The 19154-nt window shown below is 39.0% G+C and overlaps 1 protein-coding gene across 4 annotated transcripts in view; it reads right to left on the bottom strand.

Moving 5' to 3' along the window:
* The window catches only part of RAD51B (RAD51 paralog B), a 329325-nt gene that overhangs the window by 219416 nt on the left and 90755 nt on the right, over positions 1-19154 (bottom strand). The gene's annotated exons all lie outside the window — the stretch shown is intronic.

Below are 19154 nucleotides of genomic sequence, written 5' to 3'. Positions count from 1 at the left end.
CATAGCTCTGCTCCTGCACTGAAAACATCAGCTCAATACTTCTTTTATCTTCCAACCCTTTGTAACCACACCTCCACAGGCACATGTACCATAAACTCATTCCACATAATTGTAATTTATTCTAATTTCAAATAACAATAAGGGTGTTCAAAAATCCTCACCTTTATTTCTAGTCCTGGTACAGACAACAAATCCTTCTGAGTTGCCTCATGAAAATAGTTGTGAAGTAGTGTTCTACTCATGTTATTTGTCAGCTTCCTCACAGGTTAAAAAGAAAAAGATAATGTTGGTAACACAAACAGTATCACAGAATCATAGAATTATCAAGGTTGAAAAAGACCTCCAAGATCATCCAAGTCCAACCATCCACCTACCACTAATATTTCCCCACTAATCCCTTAATACAGCATTTAAACATTTCTTGAATACATCCAAGAACAGTGACTCCACCACTTCCCTGGGCAGCCCAGTTCATTTTAGTGCCCAACCACACTTTTGGAGAAGAAATTTTTCCTTATGTCCAACCTGAATTTCCCCTAGCACAACTTGAAGCCACTACCTGTCATCCTATCACTGCTACCTGGGAGAAGAGTCTAACCCCACCTCACCACAATCTCCTTTCACATCATTGTGAAGGTCTCCTTGATGAGGTCTCCCCTGAGCCTCCTCTTCTCCAGACTAAACAATCCCAGTTCCCTCAGCTGCTCCCCACAAGACTTATGCTCCAGAACCCTCAACAGCTTTGTAACTCTTCTGTGGACACACTCCAGGGCCTTGATGTCTTTCCTGCAGTGAAGGGCCCAAACCTGAACACAGTACTCAAGTTGCAGCCTCGCCAGTGCTGAGTGGGGAAGGATGATCACTTCCTTGTTCCTGCTGACAACACTATTTCTGACACAAGCCAGGATGCCACAGGGCTTCTTCACCACCTGGGCACACTGTAGGCTCATGTTCAGCCAAGCATCGACCATCACCCCTGAGTTATGTGTTTTTGACAAAACCAGAAACGTTTTCTTAACTGTTTATCATTGCATAAAATCCCTCAAAATTATAAAGTTAGGCTGACAATTGAAATGTTAGCTACTGTATTGCAAAAGATTTCCTAAGGTAGAACAATAAAAATCAGTATATGACTCCCATTGATTTCAGAGTCCAGCAGTTTTGATCTTAAATTCCTTTCCTTTTCAAATTCCATTTCCTCCTTTCCAAATTCCTTTCCTTAATTCCATGCTATTCCGCACAAGTAGGTAGTTCTAACCTCAGGACAAACTTCCTGGGGGATTTAGATGGATTAAATCAGTGTTAACTCCAGACCACCCAGACTTGCATCTGCCATTTCTAAGGGTGAGAGACCACAAACAAAAAGAAAACCAAGCATCCTCTAGCTTCAGTGCTGAACAAAACCACAGGCTCCCAAACCTTCGCTACAGGTACTCCATGCATGCACATGGACCTCTGCAAAAGGTGTCTCAGCAGCTATGAGCTATCTGTGTGTGTGTCCCAGGCATCCATCTCCTGCTTGACACAGCATTGTCCACATGTACCTGCAGGCCCAGTTCTCTGCATAGCTCCAACCCAAACTCAGTGAAATCATTCCTGCAAACTAGATCAGGCCCTTCAGCCCCTGAGCAATACGTCATTTCAGTTGCAGGAAGATGTTCCAGAAACTCATGCTGGAAACTAACTGGTTAAGAAACTGTGGCTGAAAAAACATAATAGCTCTAACCCTGTGGTGTAGTATTTCAAAATGATTTTGTTGTACACTGTGAACTTGTGCTGACAGACACTGCTGACTTAGGTAAGGAGCACAGCTTTGCCCAACTGATGACTGACCCGAGCAGAAGGCATTTCAGTTGAAGTTTAACTTCTGTACACAAGTCGTGTCACACTGTTGGAAAACCAGGGATGTTGCAAGTGTGGGAAAGCCCCATGCCATTGGCTCGTGTGAGAGTCAGTCTACAGTCTACAGCCTAGAAACAACAACATTATCTAGCCCACGGCAAATGGCAGTCAGCTATTGCTTAAGTGTTCTCAAGGCTGCAGAGCCAAAGACTGAAGTTACACAATCAAGATAACTTCTCTACCCTGCCCCACTGGGCAAACGCTTACAAGTTTTCATCTGGATGAAAAACAAAAATAAATAGAGAAATAAATAAATAAATATTTTCTTTGATACACTCTTGAAATTTCACCCTGCGCTGAACAAGAGAAACTAAACTAGGAAATGCCAATTGCCATTTTCATTGGCATGAGACTTAGGACTTCAGTCATTCTGTTGGCAACATCCAACAAAACCAGGAAAATGAAGGTCTATCATTTACAACCTCATTAGCCATACACAGAGTGGCCTACAGGACTATCTACCCTATTTTACTACAAATAAAGCACCGTCTTCTCTGCAGTATATTTTCCAGTATATCAATCTTGTCTGTTTTTAAAAGTTCCATATACAGGAACTTCTGCCAGCTGTAAGGAAAATTTACCACATCCTTTCGCTGGTACTTGGATCTTCAGCCAGTGACAATCACATGTACGGAACTAAGCCAGAACGTTTTATGCAACATATGTTTCATCCAGTACAAATTATTTCTACATCCAATGCCATAAAAGCTATTCAAAAAGTGTAAGTTAAAAGAGAATGCATATTCAAGGAAAATTATTTCCATGCACCAACATCTTTCTAAGAATCTCCAAGTCAGTCTTCAACGACTTCAGTGCCTATTTCCTGATTTCCTTTTTAAGACAGCTGTGAGTCTTTTTTTCAGATATTAGAAAACCTTCAGTCGGACTGGCCGCTTGCATTACTGAAGACTATACAGAAAGTATATAGCAATGATAAGAATGCAGCTAAATCTGCACGATACCTTAATCTACTGATCAGACTATGGACTGTCAAACTCAAATGTCAGAATGTTTCAAAGAGTAAGGACAATCCTTTCTTCATGATATCTCCATTATAGAGCCAACCTTCACTGGTTTTTTGAAAATCAATGGAACACCATACAGAAAAAAACAAGATTGCTATTTTATTAAATCATGTCTGAAGGAAACGGTGAATAGCTCCAAGAAATGTCAGCTGAAGATCAAGTGAATCATTTAGATGTCGCACTAAAGGACATGTTTTAGTGGGGAAGTATTGGTGGTGGGTGGATGGTTGGACTGGATAATCTTTGAAGTCATTTCCAACCTTTCTGATTCTATTATCTGTCTTTTTGTTGTCACCAGCTTAGAAAAATATTAGAAGAGAAAGGTAGCCTTTCATTTTAGAAGTCCTATCTATGAAAACTTTCGATATGACACTGCTGCTAGGTAGAATGAAGTTGGTTATAAAGACTTTACCACTGAAAAAATACTGTACCTTTTAAGTCCTACTTTTGCCTCTAAGTTACCAATTTTCTTTTTGTTGATGTTCTACACATGATTCTGCTTTCAAAACTGAATTTTACTTCTTTCTTCAAAGATTTGTTGATTCCTGTTCAGCTAGAATGACCCTATTTCCCATCCTGTAACCAGGGATGCAATGGAAGTCAGAGCATTCCTTCAAGGACAGAATTTGATTTCAAAGGTCTTGGTCTTCACTACAAGTGTTTTAGCAGATCTAACTGAAGTGAAAACACCTCAATGGATATAAATATCATCACACATCTGCAGATACTGGGCAGCAGTGCAACAGCTCTTGCTGGATGGCAGCCAGTGAGAGATTCAAAGACTGTAAAGTTTTGCAAAAGGAAACAATTTAACCACCAGTAACACATGTACTGTCCCTAAAGAATGGTGTCATGGAAATCTCAGCATGCAGGATCAGTATTTTAAAAACTGCATGCTGCACTGCTAACTAGCTTTCCAAACAAGCCTTTAAGAGTAATTCTATACCCAGATATTAAATGTATATCATTATAACAAATTTTCTCTTCACGTCTATAAGTAAAATAGGTGTACTTCTCAAAATTTAAAAGTTACTTCTCAGGAAAGACAGATAATTCTTCTCTTCTTGAACACAGCTGTATCTTACAGTATCTGCTTCTAACAGAAAACCTAGCGGGTAAATGACATGACAAGGCTCTAATGCCATTTTTCCATGTTGATTCCAGTCTAACATACCCAGGTGGGCTTCTTTAAAATAATACACCTACAAATTGTACACAGACATGTCTCTGATATCAGGCCAGTAATAAAACAAAATTTTCACTGCTAAATTAAGGATTTATTCATGAAAAAAAACCTACAGCCTTGCTTTATTGTTTTCTTGAAGTCATACAAGTCCTCCTGAATTCTATGAAATGCATTTCTGTAACTAAGCCAACACATTAAATACATCCCTCACAGGGCTTAAAAACAAAATAAGAGCAATTGATCTTGTCAGTTGATAAAGGTTATTGTTTCTAACTAAGTTCCTATCCATGCTGCGCCCATGAGTACTAGTTAAACTTTAACTCCTCTATTCATCCTATCTCCTATCAGCATCCTTCCAGCTGAAGAGGTTCACCCTCCACTTGTTTTCACAAAACAACATGAATGAGCAGGTCAAGCAATTTACAGTCACAGAATGAACAGAAGTGTCTCTCAGGTCTTGTATTCTCATACAGGACAGTTAGTACAGGACAAGCAAACATCAAATCCATCTACTGGCTAAATATACTCAACCACTGATCCTCATTGACAAAGGCACCAAAGGAACAATTTCACAATTCTGAGGAAAGCTGAGTATTTTCATTACACACACATGGGACTGCTGATAGAGTACCCAGAGATGGTTTTAACACCTGAATTAGGTACCATTGGCAGTATCCAAAATAAGCTAAAAATTAAGATGTGAGGAAGAACTAATCCATCTTATGTGAATGATTACTTCTTAGTAGTGAAGGTTTGTAGCAGGGCTGAAACTGGCCCTCCAAACAAACCTGGACTTCAAATTACTGAATTACAGAAGAGATATTTGCAAATATTACATCCCCCCATGACAAAACTCTACCACATTAAGCCAAGCAAGGCTGAACACAAGGATTGCATTAAAGAGATGTGCCATTTGAGAAGCAAAATAGACAGAATTTTACCTCAGCCTGTTCCAGTTTCCTGCTCCCAGCGCTCACTTATTTAACAGACTGTGTCCACTACAATGTTGTTAAAATGTTAACTAAAGTGACCATTTTCCAAAAAGTGCAAGAAAAAGCTGGATCTTCTATTTATACACAGATTTATCTTCACCATCTCTAACATGTTTGATTTGGTTACACAAGGGGCAGTGAAAACATCTTATACCTCACATAACCATACTTTGGTGCAGACTCTCCATCCAGAAACACCCACTCGACACTGCAAAAATCTTGAAGCCATTGGACTGTGTCAGAGGACACCAGCATTTAGCATAGCTGCTTGGCTGCCTGGCACTGTTTTCTTGCAGACTTCTCTAAACTAAAAGGTATGCCTATACAAAGGCACCCTCTGCCCTGATGTGTTTTATTTCTCTTTCACAGCTCCTTACTGTCCCTCCTATCGAGGGACACAAAAGCAACATACAGTTACAGCTCTAGTGGAAATTTCTTCTACAATGTTAGGCAAAGGAATGTCTCATACTTGAACACGTATACATGTATGTGAGTAGATGTATAAGGAGTACCTCCCAGACATCATCTAATATAAACAGTGTGTTAGATTATCTCCAAACGTCCGTTGGAGAACACATTTTGGTACATGACATATGAAAGAGAATAAATTGCATAAAACAGTTGTTAATAAAACCATTTTATGCCTTACTGATATTAACACGATTTGATCTTCAGATATGACAAGTATCAAAGTAGCATAAGAATGTACGTGAAGCAGAAGAATATAAGGTAGCTGTTCCACATGACATTGGATGCAACTCCAATGGCAACTGCTGCTGTAGATTGGTCCTGTATATTTTCTAAATTGAAAGATTCCTTTTTAATCTTCCAAACCACAAGAATAGTGTAACTACAGTTATATTGCTATAGTTAACACAGCACTTAGCTACTCAATTACTGCATTCCTGTTGTATCCTTCACTAGAGCTTTTCACTGCAGTCTAGACTGTACCTTAGCAGTCCTGGATGTGTTTTGGATTGGTCATGAAGAGGGTGAATGTACAAAGTGAGGGACAGGAGAGGACAACATCATTCCAAGAAACTGTAAGTTCAGGAAATCTGCCTAAAGAAAATAATGCCATTTAGGTTAACTGTTCTTTCCTTTCAGAGATACCATCAAAACTTCAGACACCATCTCACAAACTTGTAGGAGGAAACAAAAAGCTGGAAGCTACTAAGAATTGAATTTCTTAAGTTTTTTTTACTATGCTGCTAGAAGAGAAAACTAAACTGATAAAATCCAAAGTATATACATCTTGTGCATTCAAAAGAGCCTAGATAGAACTTTGAGGATCAGATGAGAGACAGCTCTCCTATCTGTTTTTAAAAGACAGACAGTTCTCATTCATGCCTAAGTGGGCAATAGTAAGGGAAGGCTTTGATAGCTTTTTCACCAGTAAGCTTTGTAATTGTGCAAGTTATGGTTTTAATTGTAAATGCAAGAATACAATAATCATGAAAGAATTTCTTTGTTTCCAGCATTTCGTCTCCCTCTGAAGCACTAATTTTGGCTACTGCCAGAAACTGCATGCTGGTTTTAAGAGACTGACTACATCACAGCTTACATTAATTTGAGTTCACAGTATGAACTCAAGTATGAACGGGTAAGTATGAAAAGCAACACTCTCAGACATTTGTTGAAGGATCGCTTCAATAGCTTTCTTCAACTCAAATATATTGTTTGGGGGCAGAGAAGCTCAAATAAATGCAGCTTAACCTTGTCAGCGTAACATCTTTTGCAAAGCTTGAGCTCCTTGAAATTGAGTTTTTTTTGTCTGCACCTACGGCTGTGAAAACAGCTTCAGGATTAAAACCACGGCCAGCACTGCCTACGTGCCACAAGAGAAGAGCAACATGGCCACCAGATCAAGATTAGAAAGATTACGCACATGAAAGCAGTTAGAGTGGTTAATCTGCTACTACACCTACAGTAACTGGGTGTAGCTGCACCCTTTCTAACAATGTCAAGGTTGTATTCATTTAGCCATCTGAGACACATGAAAGACAAACACAGTTTCTGGCACTGCAATCCACTGTGGTCTGTTTGGAGCACGTGGCTATCTCAGCAGTGATTCAGAGCAGGAGAAGGTTGAGGTCGATCCTCAGCCAGACGTGATGACTTAGGACAAAAATATTTCAACTCTCTGCGGCTTGGGTGAGTTCTGATTTTGAGCTGTGCCTCCCGCAAGCAGAAAACAGCCATTTATTTAGTACGGTATAGAAGAGAATAAATTATTTCTAACCTTAACAGACCTTCCTCTTCTACAGACAATTATTCAAAACACACATCATAGTGGATTCAACTGGACCTGCAATAGTAATAAAGGCAATCCTATGAAAAAAGCTGAGCATCTGGTGACTTAAGGTATTTTATTTATTACCTCAGTTAAAGGACATCATATGCTATCTACACATCCACTGGCCTCTGAAGAAATTATTCTGGATAAAAGCTATTTCAGTTCCTATATTCACTCAATAAGAGTAAGTAGATGGCTGCAAAGGAAGCTCCCACATGCAGAACCCAGCACGCGCTCGCCTGGCTGCAGATGGGACTGCTGTGGGAGTGGAAAGCGATAGAAGGATGATACAATTTATAATCTCCAAAGGTTTAGCAATACCAAATCAGTATTTCTTCACAGAGAAGTGCAATCTGTGCATAAACTGGGCACTGCTCAGTGAAATATATAAGTATTAAATATAGCTATTTGGTGTCATACAGCAGCTTACTCAAAATAGTAGTAATTATTACAAGGAAGGTACTAGAACAGCAATACTGACAGGTTGAGTGCGGATCATACAGCTCTGATGCACAGTTTTCCTTATTCTACTACTAATACTATTAATTTTTACTACGCTGTATTGATGGATATGGATGAAGCTTTTCTCAATATTTCATTTCTCCTCTACCTGTGTTATGAGTACTGCTCAACAGCTGCATTTTGTAGGCCAGCCACTTTGAGAGAAGAGGGGAACAAACATCTTACCCCAGTGTAACAACTGAAGTGCTTGAAGTTCTTCCTATGTGCTTAATAACTGAACTGAACTTCACTGAACTGTGAAGTTCACTACTCATTTTTCCTACATCCAGTGCATGCAAATTTTGAAGTAACAAAAGGGTCCATACTCAAAGATGGTGTAAAAGCTGCACATTGCAGGTTAGGAGATACTTTATGCTTACTGTTCATGCAGTGAACACTTCATCACATAGAAACATTCTTAAGCACACAGCTTATGCTGGACTGTTATAAGTGGGTTTACTACATTCTAACTGCCTGAAAAGCCTTATTTTATATATTGCTTACAGTAAATGGCAGATATGCTGTTAGATATACTGATTTTTTACATGTATGCTTTGAAATTTTGAGAGTTAATGTTTGTTCCAGCAATTTAGTTCCTTTTCATCTACCAAACACAGCAGCCAGTTCAGTCAGGGCTCCCACAGCTGTTTCCTTCCACATGTAGCAGTGACAACCTGAGCAGCTTGCATCAATAGTATTTCCAGCTTTATCAAACTAAGGAACTGCACAAAATTTAAACTAACCCCACCCTTCCTCCTTTTTAACCAGCTCTTCTAGTTGACTTGTGTTTCTCACCCAGCTCACCGGTAGCCTCAGGGAGCTGCTGACCGGAGGAGGGGAGAAATACAGCCCAGAAGAGACATTTCAGAGGTCACCAGTGAGCAGGGCACAGGAATGCCACAGAGTTTGCCACAGCCATATCCACACTGCATGAAGATGGAGCAGACCCTGCTGGGGGTGCAGTCACATGAGAATTCTGTTTTGGCAGCAAGGCAGGTTTTTAAAAGCACCATCCTTGCTTACCTTCACCTACTCATTAATGTCTCATGGCATGCTTTTTCAGAAGGTTATTTTTAGCCTGGATTTTTTCCCTGAACTGTGCCACACAGTGAAACCATTAACACTTATACCAATGCTGAACAATCCCAACACGAGGAAAGGAACAAATGCCTTTTCAAATCTCATACGAACAAGCTGTATTCACCTCTGAACCTTTGACAAATCAAGTGCACGAATAAAAGAAAATGCCAACTTTTTATCAATGATTTAAGCAAGTAAGTTTCATAGAAAGCAGTAATTCTATTTTTATGAGATCAGCTGGTGCAAGATACTACAAAACAAAAAAGCTTTTCTGGCAAGTTCCTCATCAGTTGACCTGAATTTTTATTATTTACAACTCAATTCCTGTTTACTGGTACAGGATGAGAAACGAGGGAAGAAAACAAAAAAGGTTTTTAATATAATCTTAATTCTATAATAATAAGAAAAACATTTTCAAGCTCCAAAATCAATTACATTGCATTCTCTGGTAATGTAAATAAGAAAATGACACTTAAAACATGAAATGATTCTTAGAAAGTTAAGTATCATCTATTTAGTCAATTGATCATTACTGTAAGTATGCTACTGTATGTACTGTGCTGGCATGTATTCTGGTCTTATCACCTATTACCAACTGAAATCTATACACAAAAGAAATGCGTAATCATCTAAAAATTAGGACTCTAAAACATCCTCCTCTCCTCCCTGGAGAAAAATGAACAAACCTCCTAACAAACTTTGAGACAGAACTTCACTAGCTTGTGAAAAGGGGATGATTATCATAGCTGCTTGTGAAAGCAGAAAGGTTCCAGCAAATCCACAGAGTTCACACAGGAAATGAAATCTCAAAATAGCATCTGCGCTAGCAGCAGCAACAGGCACACAAAGAATCAATTTTAGCTTTTAGGGCACTCCAAATACTGGACATTCTCGTACCATGATCACTACCTCAAGTGTTTCCACTTACTCCTGTTGACCTCTCAGTTCACTGAACCCTACACTAAGGCATTTCAGCTTGATAACCCTACCGAGAGTTAACTGCACTGTTTTGCTGCCTGTGTTTTCTTCTGTGCTCATGCACACGGTGGCCCAGCAGCAAAGCTGACAGCAACCAAGCCAGTGCAAGAGCAGATTAAAAAGCTGTCCAGGGTTGGTTCTGCTGGGTGCACTGAACGTAGAAACTAGAGCAAGGTGTGCCACAGGAGCAAAAGGCTGGCCGAAGGGACTGCTACATCAGCTCATGTCATCCGTGAAGCCACAGCCTAAGCAAGTCTCTTAAATTTTTTGAAATGTTTTTATGGGAAGTCATAGAGAAACAATTCACCACTGTACATGTAGCGGTAGATAAGAAGAATGTGATTGCATACAAAAGTCAATTTAGAGTGCTTCAACAGAGAAACGAGTCTAGTTTCTGATATAGTCTGCAGTAAAACAAAAAAATATTATTTACACAGAATTCCCAGACATATTACATTCCACTGAAAAATAAATAGGAAAAATCACAAAAGATCAAACTCCCCTCCTTGCCAAGTCCACACACTCACACACTGAAGTAAGTCTGTCTCAAACACCATGATTTACTCCTTTCTATCAGCTGCGAAGCAACGCTTTGCTAGGAGGACACCAATGTTTTGCAAAGCACCGTGTGTATACAGAAGAGACATCCAAACTAAGAAGACTGCATGAAAAAATCTCCATGTAGGAGACTCTCCTCCTAATACAGATGAAGATAACTGAGTGTTCACACATTCAAGCTGATGGTTTTCAGCATTTCCTGCCAATGAGCCCAGCAGTTCAATACCCAGCCTTTCTGTTCCAGTGGTTATTTGCCCTGACGTGTCTGCAGAGGCAAGGGCAGATTGCAGGTACCTTTCCATGGAGCTCAGCACAGATTACACAAACAGCACAGCAATTCACCCGGTCCTTCCCGCCCAGCTGAGGACAAGGAGGTTATCAGTCTGGAATATATGATCAAGCCTTTCTCAAGCAGGATAATAGCAAGAAACACTATGGGAAACCTGTTTATTATGTTTCCACTTCACTGTTGCTGCCATAGAACTCCACCCATCCCTGATACATGTTTATCCAGGTGAACTGCCAAAGAAAGAAACCCTTCCTCTGCACCTGAGCCCCACAGTTTAATTCTTAGTTTACTCAGGTTCATAAAAACTGATAAAATGCCAAAAAGAATTTCCTCAGAGGCGAGCAAACAAGCTACAATAAAAACATGACAAAGAGGTAGCAAACAAGGCTATGGAAGTTAATTATTACCAAGGTTAAGTGTGTAATTTCTCTTTCACAATACAGGTCTGACTGCCTGCACATGCTGCCAGGAGAGCTTAAAGACCCAGACCAGGCTGCAAGGAAATGGCCCAGCAGGAAGGAATCCAGGAGGCACCCACAAGGTCTTAAGCCTCTCAAATCCTTTGTCTCAGCTCAAGGCCTGATCTGAACAAGGGTGGGTATGAACATGCCACTTTGTTCACTCTCTCCATTTCTTTCCCATCATGTAACTGAGAAGTGGGCAGGCTAGTAGGGAGGAAGCAGCTTCTGGTGTTAACGAACCACAAGCCTGAAGGACAAAGCTCCCCAGGAACAGTAGGTGGTAACAGTGAAGGAGACCACCAGTTTTGACACTTCCATTGGGTTCTTGCCAAGGTATTCCACTTTTCTCTAGAGGAGGATAAAACCCAATAGGATTAAGACCGCTCCTTGGACATGGCAAAATAGTGCCACCCATGTGCTGGCAGGCCAGATGTCATGGTACTGCACAGCCCAACTGCTCTCATGTCACAGGGATGACACAGCCACAGGTCAGCCACCCCCAGATCATCCCTTGGCCATCTCCTGATGCCTCTGATCTTCATCTACATGGACTCTCTAGGTCAAACACCCCAAAGAGTGCATTTGTTTTCTTATTTCCACATCACACACTCTGGCTCACCATCTCTCTAACATCATTTTTCCAACCACTCCCCATAGAGCCAATTCCTAAACCATGGTCTGGAAAATGGTGGCTTTGGCAGCAAGCACCAGGAACCACAATTAAGAAAAAATGCTAAATTTGTTTCTTATGCACAGCCTGCAATAAAGTCTGAGAGTTCACGGTGTTCTTGTGGTAAAAAACCACCACTTTTGGTATTGTTTAATACACATTAAAACAATCACAGGAAGTGATCAGTTGCCTGCACACAAAGTTTGTGGTTAATCTTTGAACATCAGCCATAACACCATCTTAAAGGCTGCCTCACTGCAATATAGATTTCTTTACATGCTTTATTGCAATTATATTGCCTATATTGCCTATTAACTAAATTACTACTGGACTCACCAGCCCAACTGGTAAACAATCAGACCTCATGTGCAAGCTAAATGTTCTCCAATTTATTCTTTCCCAGCTGGAATTATACCTGGAGATCTAAAGGAGAGACTGCAGTAAAGCAAGTAGTAAATCTCCAGCAGATATTTCCAGTTAACCTAAACACAGGGGTGAAAGTACTGCATGCTGTATAAAATGTCTGTGTACCAGAAGGTATCAGACAGAGGAGTCCATAGCTCAAACTGAGAAGTTCTCTCACCAGTGACAACCTCTTTTTTGCAATCAGAGAATGGGAGGAAGCACTCTAGCACTTTAAGTCACATTCAAATACTTTTGCTTTTATTTCCATAGAAGGATATTTTCATTTGGCTGCAAGTGTTTTCTTACTAAGTTGTCTACACTGATAAGCCCACACTGTACTCAAAAGGAGTAACACCTTGCTTCCCCTGTCATTTGTATTACCTGGTCATCCTTTGTATCAGTATTCAGGTAGATAAGTTGCTGGAAAATAACACCACTACAAAGAGATACACAATATACTAAACAAGCCTCTCCAGTGAAAGGCTTCAATTTCCAAGATCTGTACCTGATGACTAAATACCATACCCAAGCCAAAAACATCGTCATGCTGCAGAAATAACATATTTGTGATGCATATACTCAACTAATTGGGCAAGCTGAATCTTCCTAAGACTGAAGCTGCTATTGAGAATTTCAATTTCCACACAAAATGAAGCTATCACAGCTAAATGGATGCTGGAAACTTTAGCATTAGTATCAAACACATATCCAAGCAGTAGGGTAAGAGGAAAGTTTTTACCAAATGCACAGATGGGAGGCTCACAGGTACAGTAAAGACCCTAGGGCTGAATTATCAGGGGATTTTACAACAGTATGCTCAGACACACAGTCACAACTCAGTTGGAAAAGCCCACCTTGTGAGTGCCAAATTCACAGTACAAAACGCCATACAAGTGCTTGCCAGTGATAACACTAACCTTTTTTCCTTTGTTAAAACAATCTAGGTATATAGAAAAGTAAATGAAATAGAAGACTGCTCAAGTACACATGATTTACATCAAACAGATTTCTAAGAACTGGTACGATCATTAGTATTACTGCTTTTTTTGATAGCTGTTTTCTTTGTTATCTGTTCAAAAATCTGCTGTAAATATGAGGTGAAAAAATGCATGCAGCACTGACTGATAATATATGTGGTCCACATCAGTTTATTTATAGTTTAACGTTTAGATGATGTGGTAAGTGTGGGGTTGGACCAGATGATCTCAAGGGCCTCCTTCTAACCTAAACAAATATGTGAGAAGATTTTTAAATAAGTTGTCTAATGTGAATTCCTCTGCTGGTATGTAAAAATGTTCCATTCAGTTCACAGTAAACAATCTACCAAAAGGAAATCTAAATTTGAAATGTGTTTGTTTTTAGTTTTAAAAAGAATCAAGGCAGCAGGTTTTAATTTCTAATGGCTTTTGCATCGTCTAAATTCCAGTGTATACTGGAAGACAGTGCAGACAATTTTGAAGTCAAACAAAAACAGATGTATATCAAACTTTGACATGGAGAGCAGAGAAAAATTCTGGTTTTCCCGACTAACTAATATTTCTTCATGACCCTCATGACCACAGAAACTGGATAACCAAGGCCACTGACCACCTAATCTGCAATCTTGCTTCTAGCATTGACCAATGCCTGAAAATTCACAGAAAGGACAGAAAGGTTGCAGTGACCTACAGCTTCTTGTACAGTGTTCTACGCACAGACAAGTAGTTGGCAGTCCTACGTTCAACATTTTGCAATCTGCCAGGCGATAAGAGTTGCCACATACTTGTCTTCATCTCTTTTTAGGATGCATAGAAGTCAAATAGGGAATTAAGCCATCTTTTCCCTTCCCCAACAAACACAACAGAACATTCTTATTTAAACCACTCCACTACAGATTGACAGTATAAGTTAGGCTTTTTTTGTTTTTTTAGCAGCTGCCTCCATTTGATTTCCTTGATCTTACACAGTTTGGGCCATAACCTTTCAGCAGGCATTGCTACAAATCTCAAGCACCGGCCTTCTGCCTGCCCTGTAGATTTGAGACACAAATTCCCTCCCATCACCACAATACAGACTTCATGATTCCTGCTTCCATTCCCTGAACTAAACTACTTAATCAGTGCTCTTCCGATAAAATCTCTCTAGATATTTAAGTCAGATATGAGAATATTCATTAATTGATTCCAAAGTTAGAGAACATTATTTTGGAGACCACGTGATATTGAAAGACTGAAACGCTTTCATATACCACTTAATTTTATGAGGCACTGAAGCAATGGCTCTGCCTGTAGTCACATTTAAAACGGTGCTTAAAATCCTAACTGCAAGTAAACAAAATCTAAAAACAGCCCCAGGAATAAACGAGAACAACAATGCATCTACTCAAAATCATTGTGAGCAAAAGTTAATTCAAATGCCAAAACAAGCATGCATTTCAATGCTCCCTTACCTGTCACATGAAGTTGCAAGGGCAAACCATCACATGACCCTGCAAGCATTTTATTGAACTGCTAGAGGTGTGCAAACCAAGTATTTGGACAGGACATTCTGACCTCTGCCTGACCTCACATAAATTTAAGAGAAAATCCTGGTGATAGACATCAAAGACTTTACAAGAGTATGCTGAGGGCACCTGCATGAGTCAGTAAAACTCAGAACAGGTAAGGGGATTCGCTGTATTTAATGCACACTTTACAGCAGTCCCATAACAAGAGAATACCACTCTCTCAGGGATGCTGGGGCAGAACATGGGCAGTACAGCCAGCGGGTGCCAGCAGCTTGTCACTTGGCTTCTGGTTAGTAGAACAAACAGTGTTTGTGGAAGAGGATAACACTTGATTTGGGGATTCTGTCAGTCTCAAATGCTTGGTATTTCTCTTGATATTTAAATTCTGTGTATTACTCAGTAACACATTTTTATAAGCAGTGCTGACTGCTAGCACAAAAGCCACCTTTGGAAAACCCAGCTGATTCTTAAGATTCCTCCTGGATTTCCCTGTTTTCCTTTTCCTTGCGACTTAAAAGAAGAATGCTGTTCAGATGGATCAGAAGATCTAAAATATATTTCTCTCTATCTTTTCTAGATCATAAAATATCCAACCTTTGTGTCTATTCAGAACTGAATATGACACAGGCCTACAGAAGTGAGGGAGGTTCACAGAGTTTGACCTCTACAAGACTCTAAGGAAGAAACATTGTTTGTTTTTTTTCTCCTATTTATATCATTTCACTGTTCTGCTCATAGACTGCTAAATTATATTAGGTCTAGTTCTAATATTTCTAACTTTTAAATAACTTGAACAGCTACTATTTTAAAATAAATCTACCAAAAATGGTTTCCTCATTCTCCTTCTTCTGCCCCAAAACATCAGTTTTCTCTTCATTTCAAAAACTGTTGTGCTTTAAACTCCAACAGGGTAAACAGGAAGAACTATGTTATGATAACTTACAAGACAGTAGAGCATACAGCAGTGACCAAAAAAGAAAAGGGTACAGAATGGATTCCTAATGTTCTGGTAAGTCACAACAGCTAGAAATAGACATTTATTTTGTCACTACTAGAATCAGATAACCTAATTCTAATAAAAAGAGGATGCACGGCTTTGCAGTGGAACACAGAACATTTTCTTCCAAGATGCTGGGAAGACTCAAGATACCAGATCACTGAATCAGCAGTATTTTTTACCTTATCACAGACAGCAGATCTGATCTTGATAGATAAATGTTGGCAAACACAAGCTGACTCACAGAACTGATCATTAAGACATCTGTGAATGCACTATGACATCCTTTCTCAAAAAAGAGCTGGACACCCAAGTGGAAATCAAGAAACTCTGAAAAACAGAGAAGAAAACCCTCATTTCTATTACTATTCTGAGAGTCAACAGTTTGACAACTGAGGCATGATCAAACCATATGTACAATGGCTGGATATTTCCCAATGTTTCCCTACATTTTCATTTATTTTTACACCTTCTGTTCCTATATTTCAAGTCCTATTTGCAGATATCTTAAGGAATACCAAGTCAAATGCAAATCAAGTTTTTGAAGTACACAGTGCAAAATTGGTCCTACAGCACTGTTACATTACAGGAAGTTGTTTCAGGCTGTCATCTCAGTACAAGGAAAGCACGGCTTGAAGCCAATTTAAAAAAGCATTAGTTTTATCCTCCAAAATTATCTTTAAGTGACAACACTTAATGTATATCCCCTCTAGAACCACAAAGGAACTGACAACAACCCCAAGACTTAAGCCAAAAGGTACCAGATGTGCATATGGTATCTCATAGTCAGTATACTTTTTAATGACCAAATTAAGAAATATACTGGTGTTCTGAAAAAGACAATGTGCTGGTATGTTTTGGGCTATTCAACTTTCTCCACTCAATTATGTCTGTTTAAAAAGAGAAGTAAAGTTTTATACTGCAAGGTCAACGTGGTGTAGTTTTCTATCGACAGATAAAAAGACTAAACAACACAGATCTTGTAAATAAACGAATGCTCTTCAGATAATAAATTCCTAAATTGTCCCATAAGTCATAAGTAACACTACAGGAGCAAAACAGTTTTAAGATGGGAACAAACTTTTTGAAAATAAAAAATGCAGTTGAACGGTTCTCCACTTCTATACAGCTGTGTGTGAAAAAAAAAAAAATAAATCAGCTCATTCATTTAATTAGAGGAAAAATATATCCTAGAAAGAAACAGTGTTTTGCAAATCAGAAAAATTACAGTGCTATTTCCCTTGTAACTAACATACCATTTCTGATTTCTAATGTGAAAGATCATAAAACTGTTTGGTGGTGGAAAGAACAGTAAATTCAGGCTATTTGAAGATTTAAATAGAACTATTTCTAGTTTTATTAGGCATATCAAAATCATAGCTAAACCTCAGCAGCAGGCTTGTGCTTTTAGGAAAACTGTAGTTAAATCAGTAAAAGTTTATGTTCCTTGGCACACGGACACCATCCTATTAAGCCTCTTTAAAGTCCAGTATCTTGGAGGAGGTAACATTTACTGTTTACTATACTTCTGGTTGTTAAGAGTTACCAGAAAGGTCCTGTTTTTCCATGACATCAGTTGCATTCCAACAGAAATGTGTGCTCAGGAGCTTCAGTAATGACTGTAGTCTCCAACAACCACAGCTCTGGCCAAAATCCTCTACACCTGCTGAGCAGCTGAGTGAAATTAATTTCAAGAAGAATTTACCTGGAATTTCTGATTTGGTTCCCTGCAAGTTAGAAATTATTATTTTTGTTCCTCAGCTTTTTTGATGGAAGCTGGAGTTGTAAGAACACAATGAAAACACAATTCTTTTATCCCTTTAGGGATACGGATATATGAGATACCTTAATGTTTGATACTGATATAGCCAGTTTCAACAGTACTACATAACAGAGAAACTCAGTTCTGATACGTTGATGGTATCATACCTCTGAAAAGTATCATTACTTAAGTTTTAAAGTAAACATCATAATGCTTTATTTCCTATTCGAAAATATTCAATGCCATATTCAATGCCATCATAGCAGTGTTCTCACTCTTTTAGAGTCGAGTATAAAAGTTTGGGAATGATTATGTATGCAGCTCTGATTTTGTCATCCCTGTATCCTTCCTTATTTTTTCTCTTTCCTGTCCACAAATTATCCTCACCTTCATTAATTCACAGGCTGAGGTATTTCAAAACAGAATGAACTAATATTTCAGAATTAGTACGTCTTACCTGCCTCATGCCTCTCTCTCATCCATTTGTTTTTCTAAAATGCTGATTAAAACATTCCATTCCCATTAATACACCATGAAAAGTAAACTGCTAGAGAAACATACAGATTCTATAGCCTTGAACAAAACTCTACAAGGGCGGGAACAATCTTCAGGTGCCATACCGTTTGTAGGAAATAAAGTATTGAGCTATACCATAAAGACTGAGGGAAACACCATAATATACATCATCCTGTATACAGACAGCAATAAAGCATGCAAATGTTACCTATGGAAATGTTTAGCAGCAGTAAAGTAGAACAACAGTTTTGAACTCACGTTCTATGTATGCTACTAATCTTAATTATTAAGAAGTGCTCTACTGTAAAAGCTGAGTATCTTTCAGTTCTTGTTCCAGACCTGCTTTTCCTTTACGCTTAGTCTGCCCCTTCCCTCTGCCCTGTTATATCCTAGTCCAATCATCATCCTCTACTACAGGTTTTATTTTTGGACTGTTCACAGCCAGTTTGAGCATTCCCTCCTCAAGATACTCAGGTTCTCATTACTCGTCCTATAAGAAAAATGACGCCTTACACTAACAAAGAGGTTATTTCCTGTAGATCTTGTATTTCCAGAAACAGATGATGATAGCATCAGCATTTTAACAATGCTTCACATACACCTATAATGTAGTCCAACCTGGTGTATGTATCTTGTTTAGACAATTGAGTAATTACCTATAAATATTTGGCCCTTGTTAAACGTCAGTACAATATCCCAGTGTGGCAAGTTAACCTCGGCTGATCTTCAGGCGCTCCCCCACTCACACTCTCAATCCCTCTTCTCAACTGGACAGGGGAGTAAGAAAGATGAAAAAGCTTGTGGAAAGGGCAGGGAGATCATTCACCAGTTACCATCACAGGCAAAACACCATTCAAAATGAGGAACTTAATTTAATTTATTGCCAATTAAAAAAGCAGTACTTGGATTTAAAAAAATGTGTCAAAAACTTTTACATACTTATTAACATATATCATTATTTTCCAGTAAAGGAGATTTTTCTCACTTGCAAGCCAATCATCCATTATGATGGAAGACAAGAGAAAGGGGAATACTTGGTCATCAGTGCTAA

Source organism: Excalfactoria chinensis, chromosome 5 (genome assembly GCF_039878825.1).
Source record: "Excalfactoria chinensis isolate bCotChi1 chromosome 5, bCotChi1.hap2, whole genome shotgun sequence".
Classification (NCBI taxonomy): Eukaryota; Metazoa; Chordata; class Aves; order Galliformes; family Phasianidae; genus Excalfactoria; species Excalfactoria chinensis.
This window is presented reverse-complemented; position numbering and strand designations above follow the sequence as displayed.